Here is a 9,368-nt window from a genome sequence, read left to right as displayed (position 1 = left end):
CAATCAGTCTCAGAGAGTCTGGAAGTGTCAAACTTTTTTGCACATCAGCTGCTGTGGCTGACATCTAAAATAAAAAAATAAAGGAAACAATTGTTATTGTAATTAAATACAGTATATGAGAACAAAATATAACCCCACAATAAAATGCACTGTATATGACTTACATCAGTCTGAAGTTGAAAAAAAAAGTACTCCTGCTAAAGTTCTTCTGGGAGCCACCAATACTATGTTACCCCAGATTGTCTCCTGCTATTGCACACAGAGTACTGTTAATAACTTTACCATCCTTCAGTGCAATGCCACACTCCTCTAGGTCTTTAGGTCTTTAATCAATTGATTAAAAACAACATCCTGTCCCAAATTCTAAAAATCTTGTTCCCTGCAGAGAAGAACAAGCTGCATCTGATCAACATTGGACCTGTTGTATGGTAAAATGTCACCAAGTGTCAAATATACTGCCAAAATCTTGTGTTTTTTTCAACCTGATCCTAAAGAATTTACAACCTCGAAAGCATCTTAATAGAGAATAAAGGCCAACGATGAATTGTCTGTTTTAAATGAGGCATTTTGGCAATATTATGTCCATCCCAAATGTCCTCAAACACATCTTTGTTCGGTAGACGTCTTTAATAGACAGTTTTGTGCTCTCTTATTGTATTTGTTTGTTGTTATTCATGTATATGTTATTTGGTCATAAACTGAGGCTCATACACTCACTTGGTTTGATAAAGTAGTGAAATTGTATAATGTTAACCACAGGGGTGCCGCTAGAAATTCTGGGCCCTATGGAAACCAAAATTTCTGGGCCCCCTACATTTTTTACAGATAAAATTTAAGTCCTCTCATGAGGTTAAATATCGAACCATAAAGATGATTTTATTGGTGCTCTCTCTCTCTCTCTCTCTCACTCTCTCTCACTCACTTTATCTCTCTGCACTCCCTAGTGCGTTTGTGTTTCATGTATGTGTTTGTGTTTATGCGATCGTCAATATGATTACCATGTAGTGTAGAGTTGAATAAATAACCATATATTCATTTGTGATGGGTTTTCTGTGCTCACACTCATAAACTTGGTCCCTTTAACTGTGTTTTTGTTTAACGTTACCTCTGCTCTAAATCCTGTTTGGAAAAGTACCATTACTTATGGCCATGAGATAACGTAAAGTTTATAATATCATTGATGTAAATATTGTTATACTTTATATTTCTAAACAGAGAGATCATGTTTGGGTTGTTGGCGGACAGGGGCATGAGCTGCATTTCCCAATAAATAACAAAACGAAAGTGTCTCTTGTGTTTTACTGTTTGATTAAGGTAATGTAATGTTTACTCCTACAAATTCATTCATTTACGAAAATAACTAAATAACTTTCCGAAACCTGTAGGATCGCTGGGAGAGTGTATCTAGCACAGAAATACTACGTCATACGCCAGACATCACGTTTATCATTGTAAAGAAGTCTGAATGCATGACACATCGGTACAGGGCCGCTTTAAGATTTATGTTTTAAATTGATATTTCTCAGTGGTCAAAACTTATCCTTAAGTCTATCCCATACCAAAATCGTCATAAAACGCACAGATAAATCGGTTTTATACGATCATTCGCTATTAGCCTAGTGATGTACTGAATGAAGCTTCTGAAACAGTGAGGCTTTTTCAACAAACTGCATCAGTGCTTCGAAGCTTTTGACACAGTGCTCTACTTCATCATCTGGTGGTCAATAAAAATTCCTACACCGACTGTCACTCAGATGTTTTGTTCATTGAAATGTTATTATAAGCTTTATTTGTATATTTAATATATAATTTAATAATATACAGCATTAGAACTCTAAGAAACAAAGAAAAATAAGCACATCCAGTTCTTAACATGAGAAACATGAATAATAATTGAATATATATGAAGACTAATTCTATTTTTCAAACAGTTCACTAATCATGTTTTTTATGGTAGATTCCACTTAATATGAATTAAACTGTAGTTGGTTTATGCCATAATAACTCGAAAAATACAGCAATGTAACGCAAAAAAAACATGATAAAAAAAGTTTGGAACCGAACTCTATATACTGTACAGTATACAGTTGAAAGAAAAAGTATGTGAACCCTTTGGGCTTACTTGGTTTCAACGGAAGAAAATACGCCTTCTGGAGTGGCCCAGTCAGAGTCCTGACCTCAACCCAATTGAGATGCTGTGGCATGACCTCAAGAGAGCGATTCACACCAGACATCCCAAGAATACTGCTGAACTGAAACACTTTTGTAATGAGGAATGGTCCAAAATTTCTCCTGACCGTTGTGCAGGTCTGACCTGCAACTATAGGAAACGTTTGGTTGAGGTTATTGCTGCCAAAGGAGGGTCAACCAGTTATTAAACCCAAAGGTTCACATACTTTTTCCACCCTGCACTATGAATGTTTAAATGTTGTGTTCAATAAAAACATGAAAACGTATAATGTTTGTGCGGTATTAGTTTAAGCAGACTGTGTTTCTCTATTGTTGTGACTTAGATGAAGATCAAAACACATTTTATGACCAATTTATGAAGAAATCCAAGTTAGCCCAAAGGGTTCACATACTTTTTCTTTCAACTGTATAATGACAAGAAACAAAAAGACTTCCCACGAGGGGGCAAAAAACTTGATCAAAAACAAACCCACACAATGTCACAAAACAACAGGCAAGGTAAGGTATCCACAGTAGATAAAGCAAGTGCAAGGCAAGACAAGACACAATACAGACAAAGTACAAGGTACAATGAACGAGCACAGGACAATGAACACGAGGATGTTTTAAAGGGAGACAGACAAAGGATGATTGACAAGGACCAGGGGCCTCATGTACAAAGACTTGCGTTGAATTCATATTAAAACATTGCGTACGGACAAATCTGTAAATGCACATTCTCAAGTTAATTTCACTGTTAGTATATCTGACAGTGAGCGTGAAAGCTGCCGTACTCAACGTTTTTGTGCGTAAACAGTGTTGATACATGAGGCCCCAGGTGAAAGGGATGAACACTCAAGTAAAGCTGGTAGGAACGAGGAAACAAGATGGCGGTAACAAAGACTCAGACCAGAGAGAGAGTATAGGATCACTATCTCTCCCTCCACGCACAACCTAAGGCTATGCCATGACTCCGCCCAAAGGCCAAGAATAGGCATGACATGATAGCGGAATCATGACAGATGGGGCTCTTCGCTGTGGATGTCCTCCTCAAGTCCAACCTGAATGGAGGGGTCCGCAAGCTGGATCCCTCGGCTGATCGTCGCCAGGCTTGACAAGAGGACACTTCAAGCTTTACAAGGTAAATAGGGGGTGGGGTTAGGATTTCAGAACTGGTGCTTTCCAGTTGTGATTGCATCTCTGCCAGGCGGGGGGTGGGGTTAATATTTTGGCGAACCAGAGGAGCAGCAGGAGGAGTGAGGCGGGGGTGAGTAATCATTGTTGTTCTGTTCTATGGCGTTCCTAAGGGTCCAAATACATGACTTTGCAGCACACATTCGTCTCACTGAACGTCTAACTCCACGTCTTAACTTTTTTTTTATTCTGCTATTTATTGCATTGAATTCAAGACGCAGACGAGACGTTGACGTGACGTAGACGTCACGTAAATCACGTGCAGCAATGAAGCGTCCAGTTAGGCGTCACGTGTCATTCACGTGTAGCAGTGAAGTAATTTGTTGTCATTTTTGCTAACACGTGTTGTAACACGCTACTATACACGGTTCAATGCAGTGTGTCAAGCGTCTACTTTGTTAACTTTCACTTCACTCATTCCTCTCACTGAACGTGACGTCTGCGTCTGTCCTAGGAACTAATGACCATCTGTTGTTTACTTGACATTCTGTTAGTTGTGTTACACACTGGTAAGGACCAGCTGTTAATCTTAGTTTATGCAGTTTGTAATGCTTTGTGTAAAGTGTTCGTGAAATACATTTAAGTCCAAAACCATGGTTATATCATTATATGTTGGGCATGTTATTACGGCTTTCTGATGTTTATATTGTTCTGATGCGATCGATTATTCCTGCCATGTTTTCCGATATAATTTAGTATAACAAATAAACACCACTTTAAAATGTGGTGACCACTGCTGTGTACAGTTTATTAGTGCTTTTTGTGCTTTATAAATAAATTAACGCTTGCATTTATTTGATCTGTGTTTCACTCTATTTCCAGTAGGTGGCATAAATGCAACATTAAATGGTTTGCCAAGCCATATCTTTTTTATGTTAAATAATAATGATCTTGTGTGTGTGTGTGCGTGTATTTGCAAGGTTTTACTAATTTACTGGACAATGTCATATTATTGTATTTTTGTTTATTGTATATACAGTGTTGAATATAAAAAATTAAATAGTATTCTGTGATTATGGTTATAGGCAAGGGCGAAATTTTGATTTTGACATTGGTGGGGACGTAAATAAAATTGGTCTGCCGAGCCGCATTATCGCAAAAGTTTAGAGCAGTTTCCTTCACTTATTTAAACAAAATAATATTTTAAAGCTTTTTTTATATTTGACCTTATTAATTTTACACAAGTCAAAAACAACTAATATACAACAGGTCCATTTCATTTTATTTGTGTTTTATTTTTTACTTTTTTGTGATGCCAAGAAAATTCTGTCAGGGTAAATAAAAACTAAAGCAGAGGATTTCCTCCAAATCTGCTAAAGCAGAAATGAATATAACACAATATTCTTATTCTGGGACTTCAAAGTCCAGAACATCTTCAAATCTACTGTTTTCTACATTGTTTTCAACCATAATTGAATGCATAACAAATGCAAAGGCTGCTTCTGCCATCTGATAAAATGACAAAACTGGTGATGCAAGGCATTGAACAATTCAAAGCTCTCATTTTAAACCACACTTAGAAACTATAATCATTACGTATTTTCAATCTAACATTTGTCACAGTACTGAATTTATTATTACATAAATAAGTAGTTTTTTGGCACCCTCTGATTTTGATAGCTGTTTCTCAGCCAAATATCATATTGTTAATTTAACTAATTTCTTGAATTAGTACTTATTTGTTTAGTACTAATTCAACTGCATGAAAGGTGCATAGGTGGAAGAATGAAGAACTGGTTTAGACATTGATTTGACATTGTGCTTCTCTTTGAGCCACTCCTTGGTGGTCTTAGCAATACGTTTTAGGTCTCTGTCATGTTGAAGGCCGATCCACTACGCATCTTGAGTGTTCTTGTTGAGGTGAGGAGGTTCTCGTCCAAGATTTAACAGTAAATGGAACCGTCCCTCACCTCCCCAATCTGGTGAAGGCATACTGTTCCCATAGCAGAGAAAAAGCCCCAAAACATAATGTGCTTGACTAAAGAGACCAGTGTTCTTGGGGTCATAGTCAGCATTTCTCTCCCTCCAAAAACAGAGAGTTAATTTTGGCTCCATCTGACCACAGCACTTTCTCCTAAGCCTTTTCTGGATCATTTTACTGTTGATTTCTTCTATTTCCAAATAATCACACCAACAGTTGTCTCCTTCTCATTAAGCTTCTGTATGTAGCCCAAAGCATTGTGTCAGTCTACAATCTTGTCCCTGATAACCTTTGACAGCTATTAATCTAGTCTTGACCATGGTGAAGAGGTTGCGATGGAATATACAGATTGTGATGGCAGGCTTCTTTTTTAAACCTAACAAACTGACATCAGGAGTAATTTCCTAAAGTGACAGGAGTAATTTGTGTAACATATAAGCACATAACCTATACCTATTAATACAGTATATAATCAGTGGGAGCCAGATCAAATACTAATTTTACTCACCGAATTGCAAAACAATTTATAACCCTTGTTTAATGTTTCTTTTTATGGATTTTTGATTGATGTTCTGTCTCTATCATTTAAAGTAAAAACTACCATAAACATTATAGATGCTTAATTTCTTCATAAACAGGTAAACTTTCAAAATCCGCAGGGGAACAAGAAATGTTCCCACTGTATGGAAGTGATCCAAGAATATTAAATCTCAGTTAAGGTACTCATAAGGTTATAAAGGCTGAACGTTGGGTTATGGTTTCTAAAGATGTCAGTTATGTTATTTACGGGAAAGAGAAGTTGAACAATGTGGTCAAAAGTATGGAAAGTGTAAAAGAGTTAGAAATGAAGGGTTATGGTGTGAAGAGAAATGTACATGGGAGACTTATGCTCAGCAAATTAAAACAATATGCACGGTGAGCAGAAAAACATTCACTACTAGATATATAATATGTACATTATTATAGTTTATAAAGCAATTTTCTGATATCCGTGGAGGGATCTAAAGATCTGAGGAGCAAACAGCTTTTCAAATTAAACAAGAAGAGAGAACCCAATTATAAAAATATTTAAGATAGTGATAAGAGTACAAAGGACTGAAATAAATTTATATTGTAGCTGGGTCCAGTCTCACGTTGCTGCCCTCGAAAGTTCGATAATTCCCACTTATATCCGTAAGTAACGTCTTGATTTAGTAACATTAAAAGTGTTTAGTAACATTACACATTAATGGTACATTAAACATAAATGTTACCAATAATTAAGTAGCATTAAAAAATTACATAATTATCTGCTAACAGTAATACAGCAACGTAGCACTATTTCCAGGGCCCGGTTTTTCAAAAGTAATCCACTAGGATTTTGGATAACGGATTGGATCAAATCTTGAAAATGTGTTTTTCGAAAGAAAAAACGGATTACATAATCGGATTAGATCACGTAATCCAATCTTGGTTTTGATCCGGATCAAACCTTTAGTTTGGGTTTTTCAGAACTTTTTTGTAGGATTTGGATCACTTTGATCCAAAAAAATCTGGATTAAACTGATCCCATCAGAAGGGTGGATTCAGCATGGATTCAATGCCCAAAATGTAATGAAAACTTTAAAAATGTATCAAATAATACTATATTTGTATCATGCAGTATCTTACAAGATATCCTATTTATTCATAAGGTTTTAATATTTTATTTGTTCATCCATCAGGCTACAGTGTTTAGGTAGGCTTTAACGTATTCAGCCTTTCAGTAGAGGCCTACAGCAAAGTAGAAAGAGTTTGGCCTCATAAAATAATCCTCCAAACAGTTGTCAAACTTGACCACAAACAATACATTTCATTCTGTCACTAATTGATATATATATTCATCACAATCGAAAATATTTTTGTTTTTAGAATATTTATTAGTGATGCATGCAATGATTACAGAATAACCCAAAAAATGCAAAGAATGGCAATCACTGATTTTTTATATCCAAAACAAATCCAAATCAGACATAGTGTCTAACTATTTCGTCCCTTGTTGCACGTCCTGTCGCTCGTTCTGGCACAATGCAGGAGGTTGGTTAGTGTCTCCAAGGGGCTCAGGTGCATCATTGTCAGCAGAGAGAGGGACATTACGCTTAGTAGCGAATGTTGTGCAGGACAATACAGGCAAGGGTTATGTTGCATGCTTTCTGTGGTTCCGCTCTCAGAACTCCATTTAAACGCTCAATTGCTCAATTGTTTGTGTTGTAGGTCTCAGATGAGCGGACTGCTGGAAGAGGATAAGGTGGGGTTTTTCTTGTTTTTAGTTTTTTTTAAATGTGTGTGTTTTCATTTCAAATAAAAATAAACTTATATTGACCCCACACTGGCTATTCTACTTGTTACTCTTTACATATCTATAGTTCTACATTGTGATTTTCTGTCCTGTTTTAGCACTGGTTATCCAGCACTGGTTATCCAGATTTGGTGATCCTGAAAAGTTCCTATCCCGATCAGATTGATCCAATCCGATGTTGCTTTAAAAAACTGGCTCCAAAAGTAAGCTGGATTACGTGATCACGGATCGCAAAAAATGGATTACTAAATCCGGATGCATTTTATCCGGATTAAACCTTTTGAAAAACCGGGCCCAGGTTGAAGTGGGAATATCCAATTTCGGAGAGCATGTGGAGGCTGCATTAGTTCAATTATGGGTGAATGTGAATTCTTTGATCTGGGATGGGTTTGCTGATATCGGTAACAGGGTGCAATTTAACTATACCAGAATCTAAGTCAGTTTTTTTCCCTGCAACATTACGTACTACATCATATAACTGTATTGCCCCTTAATTTTAGAGCTATGCTTTTTTAGGCAACATTAGAACGTCATTTCCCATCATCCCTTGCACTCTTTGATTACTACTACACCTGAAGGGGTCAGGGCGTCACCCCTTTTCGCGAAGTCTTGTAAGGCCTAGCTACAAGTCTGTTTTTGTTTTGTGATTTATCTGATAATGTGCCTGTGTTTGAGCCTGCCTGCACTGTGTATTCTTTCGACTGCTTTCTACCCGCCTCTGACCTGTTGTTTGCATGGATTAATTTATTGTTTGTTTGCCGCCTGCCCTGACCTCAGCTTGTCTTGAATCGGATATACCTGTTTGCCACTGTATGATTGTGCCTTTTCTACACGGAGATTTATCTTGTGAAGAAGTTACATCATACTTCTTCGACCGAGTTACGCACCCGATGCTAAAATGGCAGAAGCTTTCACGTAAGTTTATTTAGACATAATATTTATAAGCAAGAAAACCGTTTCAGCATCTTGTTATAATTGTTTGGGCGTCTAAAATGACGTACCCACTAAAATAGTCGTTGTTTAGTTTAAAAATAAGGATTGAATTTTCAGTCGGTCTTTGTGTGATGTCCCGGTCGCGAGAATCAAAGTGCATTATGGTTATCGCCGCCATTTGTACGGCATGCTGAATGCCGAAATGTTCTATGTTCTTCATTGAATTTCGCTTAATTTCAGAGATTAAATGCTACGTTCTTGTTGTGTAATATGTTTACATTTTAAAGCACACGACAGAAACAGCCGAAAGCTTCACCACTAGATTGTGCTTTTAGGTTTTCCACTTGGAAGAAATTTTACGGATAGCATGTAATATAACGCATTATGTTATGCACTTTAAAACTTATTTAAACCCATGTCTTACGTCGCTTTAATGATGACGTATGTACAGTGGAATTCTCATAAATGTGATTTTGATTGTTATCAATGTTACTTGACAGCCAAAATTAATTACAGAAAATGTTGAACAAACAGTGTTAGGTTTATTGATAACGTTAGACTCACTTAACGTTGTGTGTGCAAATTAATGACAGAAAAATTCAGTACATATAATTAAGTATTTAAGTATATGTTTGGTTTTATACCATACAAAAGAAAGTAAAATTATATAATTTACGGTTCCTGACATCTTTGCTAAGATTATTTCAGTATCGCATGTACTTGGTTTTCTTCTGATTCTCCAGAATAACGATTTAATTGGTCTTTACTGTACCTATATACTTTTAAGTTATATACCCTCACAAAAGCACCTCGGTGAAGTCACACACTATACAC

The sequence above is a fragment of the Triplophysa dalaica genome, chromosome 10 (genome assembly GCF_015846415.1).
Source record: "Triplophysa dalaica isolate WHDGS20190420 chromosome 10, ASM1584641v1, whole genome shotgun sequence".
Classification (NCBI taxonomy): domain Eukaryota; kingdom Metazoa; phylum Chordata; class Actinopteri; order Cypriniformes; family Nemacheilidae; genus Triplophysa; species Triplophysa dalaica.
This window is presented reverse-complemented; position numbering follows the sequence as displayed.